The sequence below is a fragment of the Tachypleus tridentatus genome, chromosome 7, assembly GCF_004210375.1.
Source record: "Tachypleus tridentatus isolate NWPU-2018 chromosome 7, ASM421037v1, whole genome shotgun sequence".
Classification (NCBI taxonomy): domain Eukaryota; kingdom Metazoa; phylum Arthropoda; class Merostomata; order Xiphosura; family Limulidae; genus Tachypleus; species Tachypleus tridentatus.
Genome location: NC_134831.1, coordinates 163,418,422 through 163,437,430, shown reverse-complemented (window position 1 = coordinate 163,437,430; position 19,009 = coordinate 163,418,422). Strand labels below are relative to the sequence as shown.

At 31.8% G+C, this 19,009-nt stretch overlaps 2 long non-coding RNA genes across 2 annotated transcripts in view; both read right to left on the bottom strand.

The window, feature by feature from the left end:
• The window catches only part of LOC143258208 (uncharacterized), a 309,532-nt gene that overhangs the window by 77,501 nt on the left and 213,022 nt on the right, over positions 1 to 19,009 (bottom strand). The gene's annotated exons all lie outside the window — the stretch shown is intronic.
• Positions 7,424 to 19,009, bottom strand: part of LOC143258206 (uncharacterized) — a 29,758-nt gene continuing 18,172 nt past the window's right edge. Inside the window, exon 2 of the long non-coding RNA XR_013032192.1 lies at positions 7,424 to 9,228. This is a non-coding gene — a long non-coding RNA (uncharacterized LOC143258206). The remainder of the gene's footprint in view (positions 9,229 to 19,009) is intronic.

The following is a 19,009-nucleotide window of genomic DNA, read 5'->3' as shown; positions in this document are numbered from 1 at the left end:
GTCAAGTGTTTAGATAAGGTCGAACACAATTATTTTACCTTCACTTCTGTCTTATCAATTAATGAAGCTAAATTTTAAAACAGCTAACTTAACGCCTTCACTTTTCCCCTATGACACAGAGGTAAGTTTAAGTAGTTAAAATATTTACATCCAGTGTATTAGCCCCTACAGCACACCGTAGACAGACCAAAGAGGCCTTTTTCTCATGACAGACAAAAAAAAGGTTCAATATTTCTGCTTTTTAATTTTGACTTCAACCTTGGTTAAATCAAAGAAAATATTCTAAACAATTAAAACAACCTAAATTGTGTGTAAGAAAATTTAATAACTGTTCAATACATGGGAAAAGAAATATTAAAAAGGACACCAAAAATGAAAATAAAAAAAAATTCTTGATAACAAAATTAAATTATATTTATTGCATTATAACACTAGATGACGCTGTTTTAACGTTTTTAACTCGTAAGGAAATTTATTTCATTAAACATTAAGTACATCTCTAAACCTTACTTTCTAAAATTGGTTATCAAGTAATTATGGTAGCCGATTTGATACAAACTTAAGGTAGGGTTCCAATTCTCGAGAATAACATAAAAGAGGAACAGAGGAAGACAACATTTTACACGGTAAAGTCATGTTCCACAGGACAACAAAGAAAATTTATATAACTTTCACGAAATAATGTTCTATACGAGCAACTATCAGATTTAAAACATAAATACAGTTGTGTCTTATTCCGTAAAAAATATCACAAATTATTTAATAAATATGTAACATTAGCTGAAAAATAACTTGAGTTATGTTACAGACAAACACCAATGTGAAAAATATCCTAACTTTTATCTATTATCAGACAACAAATGAAATATGAAGACAAAATTAGAAAAACACCTAAAATGCCTCAGTATCTTGTGTTGAAATTTCGATAACTTTTATATCTTTTTGTTCCGTTTTCCCTAAAAAAAAGTTCGATTTAGGAAAAAGTGAAAACTGTATAGATGATGAATGTCTTTTAACTGTACTAGAAAGTGTCATCCCGCCGCGAACTGCTGTCAAGACTAGGGCGATGTAATTCGTAACGTATCATATTTCATTCATGAACTGACGAACAAGGAAAATAAGTTTCCGTTTATATTCTTTAGAATTTGGAGAGTCTTGGATTTACAAATTGTTAAAAGAAAAATATCTTAAACAAGAAATTAAATATAGTTGTAATAAACAAAAAAAAATGGATTCGAAACGGTGAAGGAAACACCGGCATGCTTCCAAGAGATTAAACTGAATAACCATTTCTGAAACATCATGTAAAAAGAAATGGCTACTTTTGTGTAAAATACCTATTTGAAGACTTGTGGTCGTATCATTCATTATCACAATGTGTTTTTGTTGTTGGCATCGTAAAAGGGAATGTGTTTTACTTTTAATTTTCAATAAAATAAAAACCACAATACATGTAAGAACATTTAAACCTATTATCCACACTGTCTACTATCTGTCGACCTACATAAAATGTCTGTTTCTAAGTATGGTAGTCCAAGAACGAAGGTACTGAACGTAGCCGTTTTTTTGACATCGTCTTCCGCCACTTCATGGACAACTCTCATTTAACCAAAAAGTGGGATTTAACTGTCACTCTTGTATCGTACCGAAACTTACATGCTGCGAATTGTAATTTTAAGTTAAATTTATTCAATATGTAATTGTATGTTATTTCATTAATCATGCTGACGTTGGGTAAGCTATATTCAGTGTTATAGTTTTTATTGTTATTAAGAGCAAAGAAATTGAAATACTAGGAAGGGAATTTTGTGAAACTTAGGACTTAAACTGTGGGAATGTTAACGAGTTGGTCACGTAAAATAAAGACGTATTAAAAGGGATCTAATAAGTATTTTATTAAAATGGCAGGAAGTATCAGAATGTAACGTGATATTGAAATTGAGAAATTATTAATATAAAGAATGGACTTCTAATTCTGTGTACTGTGTTTATACCCCAGCTTTACACCGTTGTTCCAATAGATGGCACAACTTTACTTAACCTTCATGAACAAGGAAGAGAATTATGTTTAATTAGTTTTAACTACAATATAATCATGTGTCGAAAATGTTTTATCACGGTAATTAACCTAAATACTTCATAACACATGTGTCGGTAATTTAAAAACATTCGTCTTTGATAGCCAATGTTTTTGTGATGTTTTCTTTCGTTCAGTCCTGGGCTACCTTGAGGGCTCAATTTCTGTTGTAGCCACAGTTGATATAGACTTTTCTATAGCTACAGACTTCGGAAAAAACAGACAAAAATACTTGCTTTATTTATTACTGTATTCATAATAAATGTCGTATGGATATCTTTGTTTACAGTCTGATTAACTGTAGATCTGGAATATCATAAATACACAATAATTTTTATTATATGAACCATGATGAGTATCTAAATTTAAAATTTACTAAAAATAAAACTTTCATGATTCTTTTGTCCCGACTGATGATTTAGTTTTAATAAATGATTGAATCCTCTCTTATTTATCTGTTAATTATGTTCCTTCATTTGAAGAATATGATAATTTACATTATATATCACATGTCACTTGTTATTTCTATTTACGCTTAATGATATAAAATTCCATGTATTATATTTTACTTGAAATTATTTTCGAAATATTTTATAAAAATCTAACATATGTTGTAATTAGTCTATTAACCTCTACAATTTACCATCTTCTAAAGTTAAAGCATCGGGAATTATGAGAGTTACATTAAATATTGTGTGTGAAAGATAGAGGATATTATACTCACAGAACATTCACTCAATATTTTAAGTAGCTTAAAAATACCTAGAACGTAAAATTTCTTATTACTGTTTTCTTTCTATAATTATAACAACAATAAGCGTTCCTGACTTGTCGATTAATTTATTTCTTGTTTTATTAAATCTCGTGTTAAGCTAGACGCACCCTAATTATCAAGTTTTAGAACAGAGAGAAAGTAGCTTATGAAAATCCACCAGAATATATCGTGTCGAGTCCAACTGTGGGATATTCATAATCTTTGGTAATAATACAGGAACGAATGTTCAGACTATTTACCACCGACATGAGATGAGTATGTGAGAAAATTTCCATTAAGGAAAGTTTTGTGTAATAGATAAAATTTCCATTCTTTCTCCAACATTTCCAGATCAATACACACTCATCAAACACTACAATTAAAATCTATGTAAAAGGACGTTTGAAAGACATCCTAAGAGAACCAAATCATTGAAATCCGGTCAGATACACCAAGAGTCTATGAGTGGTATATTACTAATTCCTGTTTAAAATTTGATGTAACGATATAACCGTCAGGTTAATAAGAACCTTTGTAACTAATAAACCATATAACAATGTATGTTTACATAGACTATCGACTGTTAGTCGTTAAACTGTTTTTCGACGAATAGTTTAAAACTTACATTTTTTTTAAATAAACTCTTTCAAAATCATTAATATGTGATATATCCTGAAATTAACATATCAGTCGAAAGTTTAAAACATTTATAAAATATCTGGTGTTACACCTCTTCACCAATAATTTAAGTAACTTCCTCTCTCACATTCTTCAGTGTTATGTCCCGTGTTTACTTGTTATATCCCGTGTGTTGCTTCACTCTTTAGGTACCCTTACCTTACCTTACTTGTCATCATGTTGTTGTTCTTCAACTTGATGATTTAAAAATTAGTATAAATTTGACTTTATTTTAAGTCTGTGACCACTAAAATATTTCTAAATCAATAAAGTATGAGCTAATGTTCACCAAAAAATAAAATATCTTCACCATTTCTCTCGGAAGTGTACTTTAGTCAGTCTTACCTTTTCCAAGGATTACGGAAACGCTCTAGGATAAACTGTTTCCATGAAATTTCTTAAGTATTGATTCTGAAAATATTTTCTTCTGTAGCCATATTAAGTGAGTTGTGGATTTTTGATGTAGTTCTATTGTGTTGAGAAAGTGCGTATTTATTTTGTGTAATTGACATCAGCAGCACAAATATTCTTTCTGAAGTTTCAAGTCGTTAAATTTCGTTACGTTTTACTGTTGTCGTTAAATGTTGAAGTGAGGATAAACACAAACGTATTACTCACTATTTTTAATTGGCTAACTAGATTCTAAAACAGTTATACCAAAGTATTCAAATAGTACACCATGGGGCCATAATATCCGGTGTTTCATTGTAGTATATGACATCAGTAGACAGAGCAATGTGGTTTTGTTTTTATAACAAACAAATAAAGTCTTCAAATATTTATACCGTTGAGTAATTGTTTGTTTTGTGTTGTTGTTGTTTTAATTTCGTGCAAGGCCACCTGAGAGCTATCTGCACTAGCCGTCCCTAATTTAGAAAGTGTAAGACTAGACGGAAGGCAGCTATTCATCACCACCTACCGCCAACTCTTGGGCTACTCTTTTACAAACGAATAGTGGGATTGACCGTAACATTATAACGCCCCCACGATTGAAAGTGCGAACATGTTTGACACGACGGGGATGCGAACCCGCAACCCTCAGATTACGAGTCGCACGTCTTAACACGCTTGGCCATCCCGGGCCGCGTTGAGTACACTCATGTGATGATTCTAAATATTTTTAAATATTTTGTAGGCAACTACTTGGTAAATTCATTTACCATTGTTCCAAAACTTATAATGTTAGAATTCAGGTTATTATCCATCGTGTGGTCCTAAAAACGCCATTGTCAACTTTGAGCTTAATAACAAACAAACACAGGAATTATTTATATTATATGTGTTCCTTGATAATGACATTCCACGTGAAAACTCTACTATCTCAGCTTTATTCGCTTTCTCTTTCATCCCAAAGTTCCATCAGCTGATCTACCTCCTGATCAACCACCAATTCAAACACCAAAAAACTATATGTAGGAGGAACATCACAGCAAGTATAATATCCTGTACATACGACGCCATCTTGGCAAGTTTCCTCAACTTCTCTCACAGAAGAAAAATCCAATCATTAGAAGACGTATCACTGATAATATTTTTAAATGACGAAAACGTAATTATTTATCTATTTGTGAGGCGTATCCAATAAACATTATGTTTATAAAAGTCTTAACATTAAATCATTGCCAAGTTTAACCGGTAATGTAGCAGAACACGTCACAAAACAGAATTACACTTAACACCCACATTAATTTGTTTCGTTTGTCAGTAAATTCTCTAACTATTAATCTGTAAACCAATCTACTTTCTTATTTTCAGGATAATGTCTCATATAAAATTTCAATCATATTTTAAGCTAATGCTATTTGTCAAGTTAACTATCATACTATGATTACCTGTATAAAAATCTACTTTCAATTGCTTCACCAAAAGTACATAAAAAACATCTCTGCAAACACATTAAAGTAATGTGTGTAAGTTTTTCGTATAGCAAAAAAACAAAGGGCTCTATGCTCAGCCCACCGAGGGGAATCGAACCCCTGATTGTAGCGTTGTAAATCCGGAAACATACCGCTGTACTAGCGGGGGGCATTAAAGTAATCCTCTGTTGGCTAGCTAGCACACTAAATAATGTATTTTGAGCCTTGTGAGACTATAACATCGTGGAAGACGCACCCAAACTTTGGATTGTTTGTTTGTTTTTTTAATTTCGCGCAAAGCTACCTGAGAGCTATCTGCGCTAGCCGTTCCCAATTTAACACTACAAGACCAGAAGGAATGCAGCTAGTCATCACCACCTACCGTCAACTCTTGGGCTACTCTTTCACCAACGAATAGTGGGATTGGCCGTCACATGATAACGCCTCCACGGCTGAAAGGGCAAGCATGTTTAGTGCGACCAAGATTCGAAGCCGCGACACTCGGATAAATAATAAAATATGCATGTTGCGTTGTTAGACTCAACCACTTATTTGAGAAGAGCTTCGAAAGATGAAAATAAGAAAAGGGAAAATAAAAAAACAACTTTTTTTGCATTTAACAGGAAAAATGTGAATACTATGAAATTAGCCTAAATATTAGCTGGTCAAAAGTTTAAGACCATACCAAAAAAAAGTCCTAAACAGGGTAGGAAATGCCCAACAAGTGGTCTCAGTAGTGAGTTGCACGGTCATCATTGAGAATAACTGCACACATTGCATGGTCGATGTAAGCGTTGTATAAAGCTGGCTAGAATGTTATTCCAAGTGGTGAAGATGGCTTCACGAAGATCATGCACTGTTTGGAATTGACGTCCATTTCTATAGATTTCCTTTGTTATCCACCCCCAAACATTTTCAATGGGGTTCAATTTAGGAGAACACGCTGGATGTTCCAAAATAATCACGTTATTCGCCATGAAAAAGTCCTTTGTTCTGCGGGCATTGTGGATTGCAGCGTTGTCCTGCTGAAAGATCCAGTCATTTTCACACAAGCGAGGGCCTTCAGTAAATAAGGATGCTCTCTCCAACATGCCAATGTAGCCAGCTGCTGTTCGACGCCTCTGTATAACCTGAAACTCCATTGTTCCATGGAAGGAGAAAGCGCCCCAGATCATGATGAAACCTCCACCACTGTGTCCTGTAGAAAATGTCTCCGGTTGGTAAACTTATCGTGCCAGTAACGATGGAAACCATCTTCACCATCCAGGTTAAGTTTTGTCTCATCAGAGAAAAAAACCTTCTTCCGCTTTTCTACGCTCCATGTTTGATGCTTCTCATCAAAGTGTAACCGAGTTGTGTGTAAGGAGGCGTGACCTTTGAAGACGTTTACAGTTTTTAAAGCCTTTCTCTTGTAGATGCCGTCTTATTGTTCTTGAGCGGCATTCTGCGTCCGTAAGGGCCTTAAACTGGTTCGACGATCGACTGGTGTCTTGCCGAACACACACACAGTATGTATAATGAATACACATAAATAATTTATACATACATATATCAGTAAATCGTCTGAGACACATGTAGCTATTGTGAAATGAAGAGAAATAAATCTCTGTGTGTTGTGCTGTAGCCACTGTTTCATTATTTTAGCAATAAGACACTCAGGTATCTATATACATATTTTTTATTGCACTAAAATTATATATTTGTTGCTGCTGTTTTTTTTTAATTTTGCACTAAGTTACTCAAGTATTACATGTGTTAAATGTCCCTAATTATTTAATGATTGACTACAGATAGGTCTGCCATACAACACCCACCGCTAACTCTTGGGCCACTGTAATCGAATCACTAGATTTGATGTAAGAGACGTGAACAAACTGACTGTAAATTAACGAGATATTAATATTGTTGTTTCTGGACGACTATGTACTGATTATTAAAGCTAACATTTCTATCTACTGTATAGAAACGTTAAAAAATGTTCAAGTAATTTATGAATACTTCAACTGTCATAAAGAATTAGTCATACGTGATAACATGTGAGGTGAGTTTAATTAAAGGTTTCACACTCTTTATAACATACAAACATATAATTTATTTGTGCTATTTTTAAACAACTATAATTGTAGCTGATCATCACATCATGATGCTCTCGAAGAGTGAAAGGTGCACGTAGTCGGCGATGTGTTTCGGTCCTGCAGTACAGTGCCTTCAACCTCTGAGTACACAAAGTTGGGCTAAACTTTTTGCCCTATTCTTATATAGCTGCAATATAAAACAACTTTAAACCCTTAAATTCTATTGTTTATTGGTTGTTAGTATCTGTGTAGCGAAACTTCAAATCATTCCAGCTACAGCGGGCGTAGGTACACACTGCGAGACAAAATATCCAGTTTTCTCGTCCTTACCTGAGAACCGAACACTCGTCCCCAGAATTTAACACAACAATACATAGATTGATGACAATGTGACGTAATAAGGACATATTTAACAATATTGAAATATCAACCTACGATATATGTTATTTTAACACAATTGATTGTAACGTTTAACTAGTTGCCAGTTTTGGGAAGATAATTTACATTTGGTTTTTGTATATATTTCGTGAAAGTAAACATTCATGTGAGTCCACTAGGGAAGGTAACACCAATAAATTTAACTGTTTGTTGGCCTTTATCTTGGTATTTTATAGTTGAAAACTTTCGTTGTAAGCTTTCTTCACGTTTCTATTTAGAGTCCTTACAGAACTTACAGATCTAGCTAATTTTTAAAAAGGAAGCCAAAGGCCTTCAGATACTTATGTCTTTTCTTTATGTCAAACAAGTATCACACTGTGTCATTTAAAATTCACTTTTATAAAAAAAAACAAAACAAAATAGTTCATAATATGAGAAATAATACAAGGTGATTTAGACATATTATTTAAAATCTTAAAATTCCAAATCAACATGCTAACGTATTTTATAACAGTTTAGTTATATTTATTTAATAAACCATGAAGAAATGATACTAATCTCTTTATTTATTATACATAAGAGTGATATGTTTCAACTTGCATATGATTCGTGGTTTAATCCTAAACAAACATGTGAATTAACAGTTATATGAATCAGTGGATTTCATTGTTCATAATATTGTTTAAATAACACATTGTGAAAAGTGTTAAGAAGATGTTGTTAAATAATATCTATATTGTTAATTGTTTTACAACATCTCACCTGGTAGCATATTAAGACTTTTTATATCCTGATTTTCTTTTAGAAAGTCATAATTTTATCATTATAACCAGTTTGAAGCATCGAATCCTAAAATGTAGAATAATAAGTTTTCGGACTTACTACTGTGTCACAGGTGGACTATTCGAATTTAGGAAAAATATAATGTTAACATAATTCAGACATTGTGAATTTACTCACGAATGGGTGAGATGGGAAAGAAAAATTTAAAGTAACCATCTACTTTCGGGTTATAAAAATATTTTTAACAATTGATATATATGTCTTGGAATGTTTACTGTAGGTTACAATAATATATAGTAATCAATAGCCACAAGTATGTCAAATGTCTAGAATGTGGTTCCTCATGAACTACATACAAACATCAATTTGAAGTTTATTCTAACTTATATTTCTTATCAGACTACATAGTAAACACGTGAAGAAAATAAGAATTACACCTCAACATACCTTAGTATCATTTGATGAAAGACAGAAGTTTTATAACTTCCTGTTCTGTTGTAGAATTTGGGAAAAACTGTATAGATCAATACTATCTTTTCCTAGTATTGGAAATTCTCATCCTGCCGCGAACTCTTGTCAAGACGATGGGTGAAGTAGTTACTGAGATACCATACGTCATTTCATGAACTGACGAGAAATGTAAACAAATTTTCATTTTTAATGTGCAGAATTTGTAGAGTCTCTGATTTGTGAATTATAAAAACAAAAACATATGTAAAACTGAAATATAAATTTAAAGATAGTAGTAATATATAAAGTACAGAAGGTACTTGAAACGATGAAGGTAATACTGGCAGACCACAAAGAAGTACAAGAGACCGCAGTTAACAGCCAATGTTGACACAATATGTTACACAAATATGTAGAGAGAAATGGTAATTTTTGTGTGAAATACTTGGTTTATAGACTATAGTGGACATATTATGTACAATATTATAGTGAATATTAAAAATTGAATATAAAACAAAAACAGATTCATGTATATTTAACAAGTTTTTTCGTACTGTTTAACGTTAATTTGTCAACCTAAACAAAATGTCTCTTTCTAAATAACGCAGTCAACAAATCAAGATACTGGATTTGCCGTTCCGGTAACATCGCCTTCCGCCATTCCTTACAGCTGTAACATAAAATAACCATAAATTTATCAAAATATACATTTTATTACAAGCTGAATAGTTCATTTTTCTATCCTAAAGCAGGTAGACATTTTGTTTGTTTGATTTTTGGATTTCGTACAAAACTAAACGAGGGATATTTGCTTTAGCCGTCACTAATTTAGCAGTATAGGACAAGAAGGAAAGAAGCTAGTCATCACTACCAACCGCTAACTCTTGGTTTTCTCTTTTAACAATGTGATTGACCGTCATATTTAGAAAATTTAGAGATTAAGAATTTTTTGTGTTCTGAGGTTGTCAGAAAACTGAGTTTCTCGTCGTTTTGCCGATGGTTTTTGAAAACAGAAAACAAAAATGTTTTAATATGGAGAGGGTTGTTTGAAACTTAATGAAAACCACTATGGTGGTGCTGTTTATTGGTTGGTTGGTTCCAAGCGAAGAAATTCAATACAATCCAGTAACAGCAGACGTGGAAAAACAGCATGAGTCAGGAATTCTAGTTCTCACGCCCTCTCCTGGGATCCGAATTCTTTTCCCCAGAAAAGACTCGCACCAGAAAGATAGATTTTTTTAACGTTATGCACAACAATGCATAGATTGAGAATAATGTAACGTGATAATAACATATTTAACATTAACAATATTTGATAGAACTGTTGAACATATAGTATAATATCTGTGTAATTATCAAACTGGTGTATAGTAAAAAATTTTGGACTTGAAGCGTGATATATTAACAATATATATTATAACTGTTTAACAGAGGGCGCTATCGTAGATTATTTGTCCGACAGTTTTACAAGAAACGTTATCAACCTTACCAATTCTTCGAGACCATAATGTAAATTAATTTTCAAGTTTCATTTTTATTCATGTTTTGACAAACAAACCTACATATAAATATTAATAACATACTATAAATATTCAAGATGAATTAGCAACACTAGTTTATTTGAAACAAAATAATAACATCAAATTTAAAAATATTCTAACTTATATTTATTTTTGGACTTCTTTCTATTATTCGTAAATAATTTAAATTCGAAATCCAGCTTTATTGATAGCTAAACTATATACGTTTTAAAATAGACCCTTAACGGAAAGTTTATAGTTATTTAATAAGGTAGAAATGTTTTTTTTCTGGTTAATCACTAGACCGTAACACTTGTATTCATTTTTCTTTATTAGATACATAAAATAAGATACTAAACGACTACCTACACTTCAAAATTTTGTTTATAGTTCTGACTTTTAGAGAGTTCAACTGTATGGGATTCTAAATAGTCTCACACCGGAAAAACACACAGTTGAGGAGTACATGAAATACGTTTAATAAAATACCAAATGACTTCCTGTACTATACCATTGATAATTAGAGCTAACATTTTCATCTAACTATATAGAAACGTTGAATAATATTCAAGGAACTCACAAATACTTTATCTGTCACAGTGATAAGGAAAACAACTATAATTGTAATCTTTGTTGATTGGTTGCTTCTGAGTTACGAAGCTTCAAAGTCCGACCCATCGACAGCGCCTGTGGACAAATACCACGAGCTAGAAGATCCAGTTCTCACGCCCACACCTAGGAGCACAACGCTCCGCTCTAAAAGAGACTCGCATCAAACCTTAGGTTTCCTTGTTACTATACATGCGGCAATACGTAAATTATAACAGCTATAACAATAACAATATATGACGTAAAAATACATTTTACTTTGGTGAAATCTGACAAAACGTTAGAATATGAGCATATAGAACAAGTTGAACATAATTTATGACGAATTTGAACATTTTAAATTTAAACTGATGTTTTAAAGTTCCAGGTTGTTTATCTGTAAAGGTAATGTTGAAGGTAGCTGCTGGTTGATAACTTTGAGTGTTAGTATAGTGTTCAGAGATGATGTGTATTTATTACACATTTCAATTATTTATATAAATGTGGTGATTTTTGATAGTAACAAATTACAATACTTTGTTTTCTGATTATATTTGTTGATAAATCCATTATATAATTTTTTTATGTTTTCTAATTTTTTGGAAGTCAGATTCGTATGTGTAAATAAGAAGACGTAGTGTTAACCTGGTTACTTGTTATTGTAGAGTCCCGAGTGTTTCGAAAAGATAGTTTGACATACTGCATATTACGATGATGAAGTATCAAACTAGAATACATTTCATACATAATAAAATTGATTCCAACCTTTAACTAGCTGCCAATTTTGCGAAGATAGCTTACATTTGGTTATTGTACATATTTCGTGAATATAAACATTCCATGTGAGTCTACTAGTGAAGGTAATATCAATAAATTTAACTGTTTGTTCACCTTGATCTGCATATTATATACTTGGAAACTTACGTTCTTAGCTTTCTTCATGTTGCTGTTTAGTTTCTTATAGAATAGAATTGTTTGTGCTTCAGAAAAGAGAGAACAAACCGCGGGTGTTGTACCACGCAACTACGTGTTCTAGTTTGTGTTGAATTATGCTAGCCAGTAGAAGAGGTCTCTCGACGTGCTTCAGAACGCGACATTATTTTTGTACTGAGATTGGTATGTTTGGTGTATTTTGGGAATTAACAAAAATGACGTAGACTAACGAGCTTGATACAGAGCCCCATAGAGGCTTTAAAAATGTTGTTGTTTACTCTGAGTTTGGCGGAACTGTCGGTTAAAAAGATGGAGTTACATCTAATTACAAATTAGGGAGTGTTGTCTTTTAATAGTTTCAGTGTTTCCGTCTATGTGTTGTTAACAGTAACGAATTGTTCATTATTAGAGTTGTTTAGGTTCCATGTGGTGGATACTGTTTTATAATAGTTCATAAAAGGTTTGTTTTTTCTGAGGTTACAGAGTTATTGTTCTATCCAATTGTAATGTGGAAGCTTGAATCTGGTTCTTTAAAGATTAATTTGATCTTACCTCAGAACAAAGCGGGTTTAGTTTTATTATTTTTTAGAAATTGATACAACATGAACCACTTTTTTTTCCCGTTGGGCTTTGATGAGTCGTTTTTTTTAATATCATTGTTTATTTTATTAAATATCGGGTTAATAGCCTTGCTCTCAGCTTTATATTCAGTTGCAGATAACACTATGTAACACAAATTTTACTCCTGGATAGTATGTGTTATTTCTTATTTGCTTGTGTTGTAAAAGTACAGAAAATGGTCATTATCCCTTCAAACTTTGCTTTTGTGACCTGAATAATGAAATTTAGAAATTAACCTATTTTCTATGTAAAAACAGGCAAATTTACACATTTTCATTTACATGAGGTCTGAATAAAACAACATAAGAATCACGATTTACATGTATTTATAGTACAACTATACAAAAATGATTAGAAGTGAGTAGTTGTTCCGAGATTGCGATTGTAATGTAAATCACTTTTACGTACCAGCCTCAAAATATAGTTTCCCATCATGTTTTCGTTATACGCCGTTTGGTAACGGCGTTCAAAGTCCAGTATATCTTTAAATGAACTGAGGTGACATACCTTTAAAAGGAGTAACCGTTTTTATAAGTATTATTAATAACTAGCTGGAATACCCGTCACCTCGATGGAAATAATGTACATTTTTTCTTAATGAAATGTTATCTTAGGACGTTTAAAAGTCGTTTTAAAACAAGTATAAAAACACAAAATGTGAAATACCATATTAACATCCATTTCTGCATGAACCCAACAAACTTCCGTGCCGAATTTGGTGAAGATCCACCAAGAGGGAGAGAAGTGGTAATTAAACAACCATAAAATTCACAAAATGAACAACTGAAGATTTTATCTATTTCCCCTCATGAATCTAATGAACCCCCACAACAGTTATGGTGGATATCCATCCACAACCTGAAAACAGTTATATGGACATACAACAGACAGTACATCCAGTTTGTACCTGAAGGACAAAGGTCCACATTTTTAAACAGATCAAGTTATAGTTTTTTTTATTTTATTTCCAACAGACAGTAATGTTATCTAATAACCAAGAACAAGACCCGACCGATCAACCAAAACACAAAGAAAGTTTAACAACAGATAGAAAAACATCAAAGTTACCATGCATGTGGTTAATTACTGATGTGTGAAGAGTAACCACAATATTAGTTTCTGACAACATAATAAGAATTATTGAAACAAGTACTTAAGATCTGTACTTTGTATAATATTCATTATAATTTATATTGTATAGAAATACTATCAAACAATATATAAAAGTTATATTACCCAGAATTGTTAAATTATTAGGTACTTGTATTACGTTTTATTGGAGTGTAAACATACAGTTGGACTAGGGTGCTGTTACTCAACTATTATAGTTGTATTTTTAATAAGATGCACAGTTTAAGAACATCAAAACCAATTAGAATGATTCTAGTAACATTTAACGTCAAGAATCAAATTAGAGTATTATAAAGACATACAGAGACAAACACACATTGAGTCAATACGAAGCTGTTAGTGATTATTTATTATTTACATGTAAAACATTTCTGTTAACTTGGCTGACGTAGAGGTGGTATAACTTTTAAACTGAAAGTGGAAATAAAGTTGTTTGGTGGGGTCTAATGGATATCACTATGTACATGAACAAAGTCTATATGACTCACACAGTCAATATGTATAATGAATACACATAAATAGTTCCTATATCAATAAAAATCCTGGAACACATGTAGCTAAACAAACCTCTATGTGTGATATTATAGCCCTTACATAGTAACTTTAACATTGGAATATACACATTTGTTTTGTTTCACCAAAACTATTTCTTTGTTGATGTTTGATGGAGGTGTAATATATAGCAGCATGTACATGAACAAAAACTATATGACCCACACACAATTTTTATGTAATTGACACATATAAATAATTAATATATATACCAGTAAATCGTCTGGGACACATGTAGCTAATGTAGAATCAAGAGATACAAGCCTCTGTGTCTTGTGTTGTAGCCACTATTTCATTATTTTAACAATAAGACTCACAAGTATCTACATACATATTTTTAATATTTTTAATTTTGCACAAAGTTACTCAAGTATTATATGTGTTAAGTGTCCTTAGTTATGGAATGACTGACTAGAGATAAGTCAGCATACAAGAACACTCACCGCTAACTCTTGTGCGGTGTTCCAAAAAATGTAATTCACATTAAACTCAATGTGTTTTATTATTATTAAAAACTGGTTAACCGTTAAACTACACCCGTTTTTAAGTTTTAATTAGTTCATGTTATAATTATTAATGTGACTCTATCTAGTTTTGGAAGTGTTTTTGCGTCTTAAAATTACTATTAGCGTTTTATCAAATAAACCTTTTTGTCGTACACGTTTGTCACTGAGTAATTTCTTCATGGTGACTTTCTATACCAGATACTTGACTTTGACCACAACAGCTGGCCTCTCTCTAAACATAAACTTATGAACCATTATTAATGGAAGTGGGTTTATTGTTAAAAGTACAACTTTATATGTACTTCACTCTACATCTTAAGGAGAGCTATCACTTAATCTAAATTCTGTTTATCAGAAAAAGAAACCGATATAATACACACTGCAATACAGTATCCTACATTCAAGTGTATCTAGACAGATATTAAACTATACAACTATACAAACAAGAACTTTTTATTCAGTATATCAAATGTTGTGATCTTAGACTTAAACAGAGATATATATATGTCTGAAATAGTATTTATACAGTACCATATTTTAAGTAAAAAAAAACTAAACGTAAACGTACAAAGTAGCTTCATTATTATGTTATACTGGGAAAAATGTAAAGTTTACTGTAAATTAAGAAGAAAGACTGTGTAATAACGTGATATTAATATTGTTGTTTTCTGGACGACTATAACTGTAACTCTTATTGGAGCTATTATTTCTATATATGTATATAGAAACTTTGAAACATGATCAAGTAATTCATGAATACTTCAACTGTCATAAAGAAATAATCATATGTTTGCGCGATAACATGTGAGGTGAGTCTGGTTAAAGGTATTCATACTCCTAACAACAAACTAAAACATAATTTATTTATTTTATTTATTTTTAACCACAATGAGTTCAGCTGATCGTCACATCATAATGTTCTCGAGAAGAAAAAGGGGAACTTAGTCGGCGATGTGTTTCGATCCTACAGTATAGTGGTAGGAGCCTCTAAGTATACAACGTTGATCTAAATATTTTCCTCAATTATTATATCTGTAACACAAAACAATCATAAACTCGTTATAATATATGTTTTATACAGGTCGTATAGTTCATTTTTCTGTCCCAAAGCAAGTATACATTTTGTTTGTTCGATTTTTGAATTTCGCTGAAAAATACACAAGAGCTGAGTACGCTATCCGTTCCTTATTTATCAATGTAAGACTAGACGAAAGGCAGGTATTCATCACTACCCACCGCCAGTTCTTGGGTCATTCTCTTACCAATAAATAGTGAGATTAACCGCCTTATTATAACGTTTCCCCGACGAGCTTGTTTGGTGTGACCTGGATTCAAAACCGCGACCCTCCGATTGTCTCACGGCCATACCGTGTCGGTAGGTACACTTTGTCCACAGTAACGAGATACTTCTGTTTGTCACATGACAGAAGACGTTTGAACCGATACATTCAGCTCTTGATTTTGAAACATCTAAAACACTTACCTAATTATTTGTTATGGTTAATTAATTGTGCTCTTTACTTGTACATATTTATATATAATAAATTTTCCTGTTTTGAGGTTGTCAGAGAACTGAGTTTCTCATTGTTTCCCTCGTGTTTTGTGAAAAGAGAAAGGAAAAATATTTTAATGTGTAGAGTAACATCATGGTTTGCATGGGTTGTTTGAGAGTTATAAACACAATTAAGATTGTAATGTTTTTTGATTTGTTGGTCATGAGTGGCGAAATTACCAGACAACACAGCTACAGCGCACGTGAGAAAACACCACGAGCCAGTAGATCTGGTTCTAACGTCCTCTCCTGGGAACCGAACACTTCGTCCCAGAAAAAGACTCACACGAGAAAGACCGATTTATATAACGTTATACACAACAATACATAGATTGATAACAATGTAACGTGAAAAGAACATATTTAACATTTCATTTACAATATTTGATAGAACTATTGAACGTATAGTATGTCTGTCTAGTGATAAAACCAATGTATAATAAAAATTGGCTGGCAGTTTGTAACGGCTCATGACGCGTAATATTTAAGAGGAAATATTATAAAAGTTTTACATAGATCTCTAGCTTAGACAATTACTGATTGTTTAATATAATCAAATATCATCAACACTCTGCTAAATCTTCAGGACTACAATGTGTAGTAAATTTTATTTATTTTTTACATTTTTAATTAATAGTTTAACAATGAAAACTACATCTAAATATTAACAACAAACTGTAACGACTCAAGCTAAATAAACAGCACTAGTTCATATGTGACTAAATGATAACATCAATTTTAAACATATTCTAACTTATAGTTATTATCAGACTTCTTTACCAGGTAATACCTACAATACAATAAAAGAACACCTGTTATTAGTTACCAATAACGTAATATATATGTTTCAAAATAGCCTCCTTATAAGAGAAAGTGTATATTTAGTTAATCAAGATGTGTTTTCTGTGATTAATCATTACACCGTAACACTGCTATTCATTTTTCATCATTAGTTACATAAAATAAAATACTAAATGACTTCCAATATTATACAATTTAGGTTTTGTTTATGGTTCCGAATTTTAAACAGTACAACTATATAGGATTCTAAATAGAATAACACCAAAAACATATTGTTATATCACAGTGTAAGAATATGTTTTGTATATAATAACTGGTCCATAATAATACTGTAGATACTTCTGTATGAGAGACGTTTATTAAAACACCAAATGACTTGCTGTACATGTTTATTTGGTTTGTTTTGGAATTAAGCACAAAGCTATACAATGGGCTATATAGGCTCTTCCCACCATGGGTATCAAAACCCGTTTTTTATCGGTGTTTCCTGTACTTTAACACGTTGTTTCTGTTTCATGTTCTGGCCTTAACACAATTACATGTAAGATGCTACATAATCAAATTCAGAAACTAATTATCCGTATAATAATAATACAGTGCACAGGATAGAAACTATCAGACAAAACACTATCTTTGGTTCAGTGAATGAAAACTACTAAATCTTTTAAAATACACTATTTCAAGATTCTTTATGTCTAATTTAATTTGATATTAATATAACCGTGTAATTTTCTGTATCATATCAGTCGTTTCACGTGGTTTAAGTAAATGTTTTCTCTTACATAACGTGGATAACAAAATGACAATAAAACAATATTAAAACGACTTCTAATAATTTTACAAAGTAACCAAATTTCAGACAAGATAAAATTATTCAGTATATAATTGTATGTTATTCAATTTTTCATGGTTATATTACTTGTGTACAGGATATTCAGTTGTATAGTTTTTATAGCAATTGAATGTCAGCAAATACATTAGACAAATCCTGGGTACAATGAAGAGAATTATATCAGGGTAATAAAACCTGAAAAGTCAACGATTTCTCATATGTATATATTATATAAATATGGTGAATGTCTGATGAAACTTTTCGAATGTGTAATGTGTAAACTGTCCTCCCAGCCTCCTCCAGGTTCTCCAACTATAAACTCTAAACAACAATGTTTGGTAAAAATCTGTTGGTTTTATAAATATTTTACTAACCTCTAGAACCTACCACCTTCGAAAATTAAAGGATTAAAAATTATTAGGGTTACCTCAAGTATTGTATTTTAATCGCTGTCTTCTATATGGTCAGTAATTAAATATATTGGACAGTGAGAAATAGCTTTAGTGTTTCTTCCATAAACACAACACGTCATATCAGTTTTTTTTTCTCTATCCAAACATTTTTGATTTCCATGTCGTTAAGTTTTCTAATGTCATTAAGTGTTAATTCATGAAGCAAAATTCTGAAACGGCTAACACATCGCCTTCACATAGTCCACTATGACATAGCGAAAAAGTATAAGTAATTGCAACATTTAAATGCAGTGTATTATTCCTTAGTGGACATAGCAGACAGACCAATATGGCTTTGTTTTTTTAACAAAGAAATAAAGTCTTCAGATATTTATATCCTTATATCATACCAAAGAAACAAAACGTTATGTCATTGAGCTTTATTGTTATGAAACAAGAAACTTTTAGAACCAGCGATTACTAGAAATATCACGACATGATTTAGACAGCTCAGTTGTAATGTTAGAAAC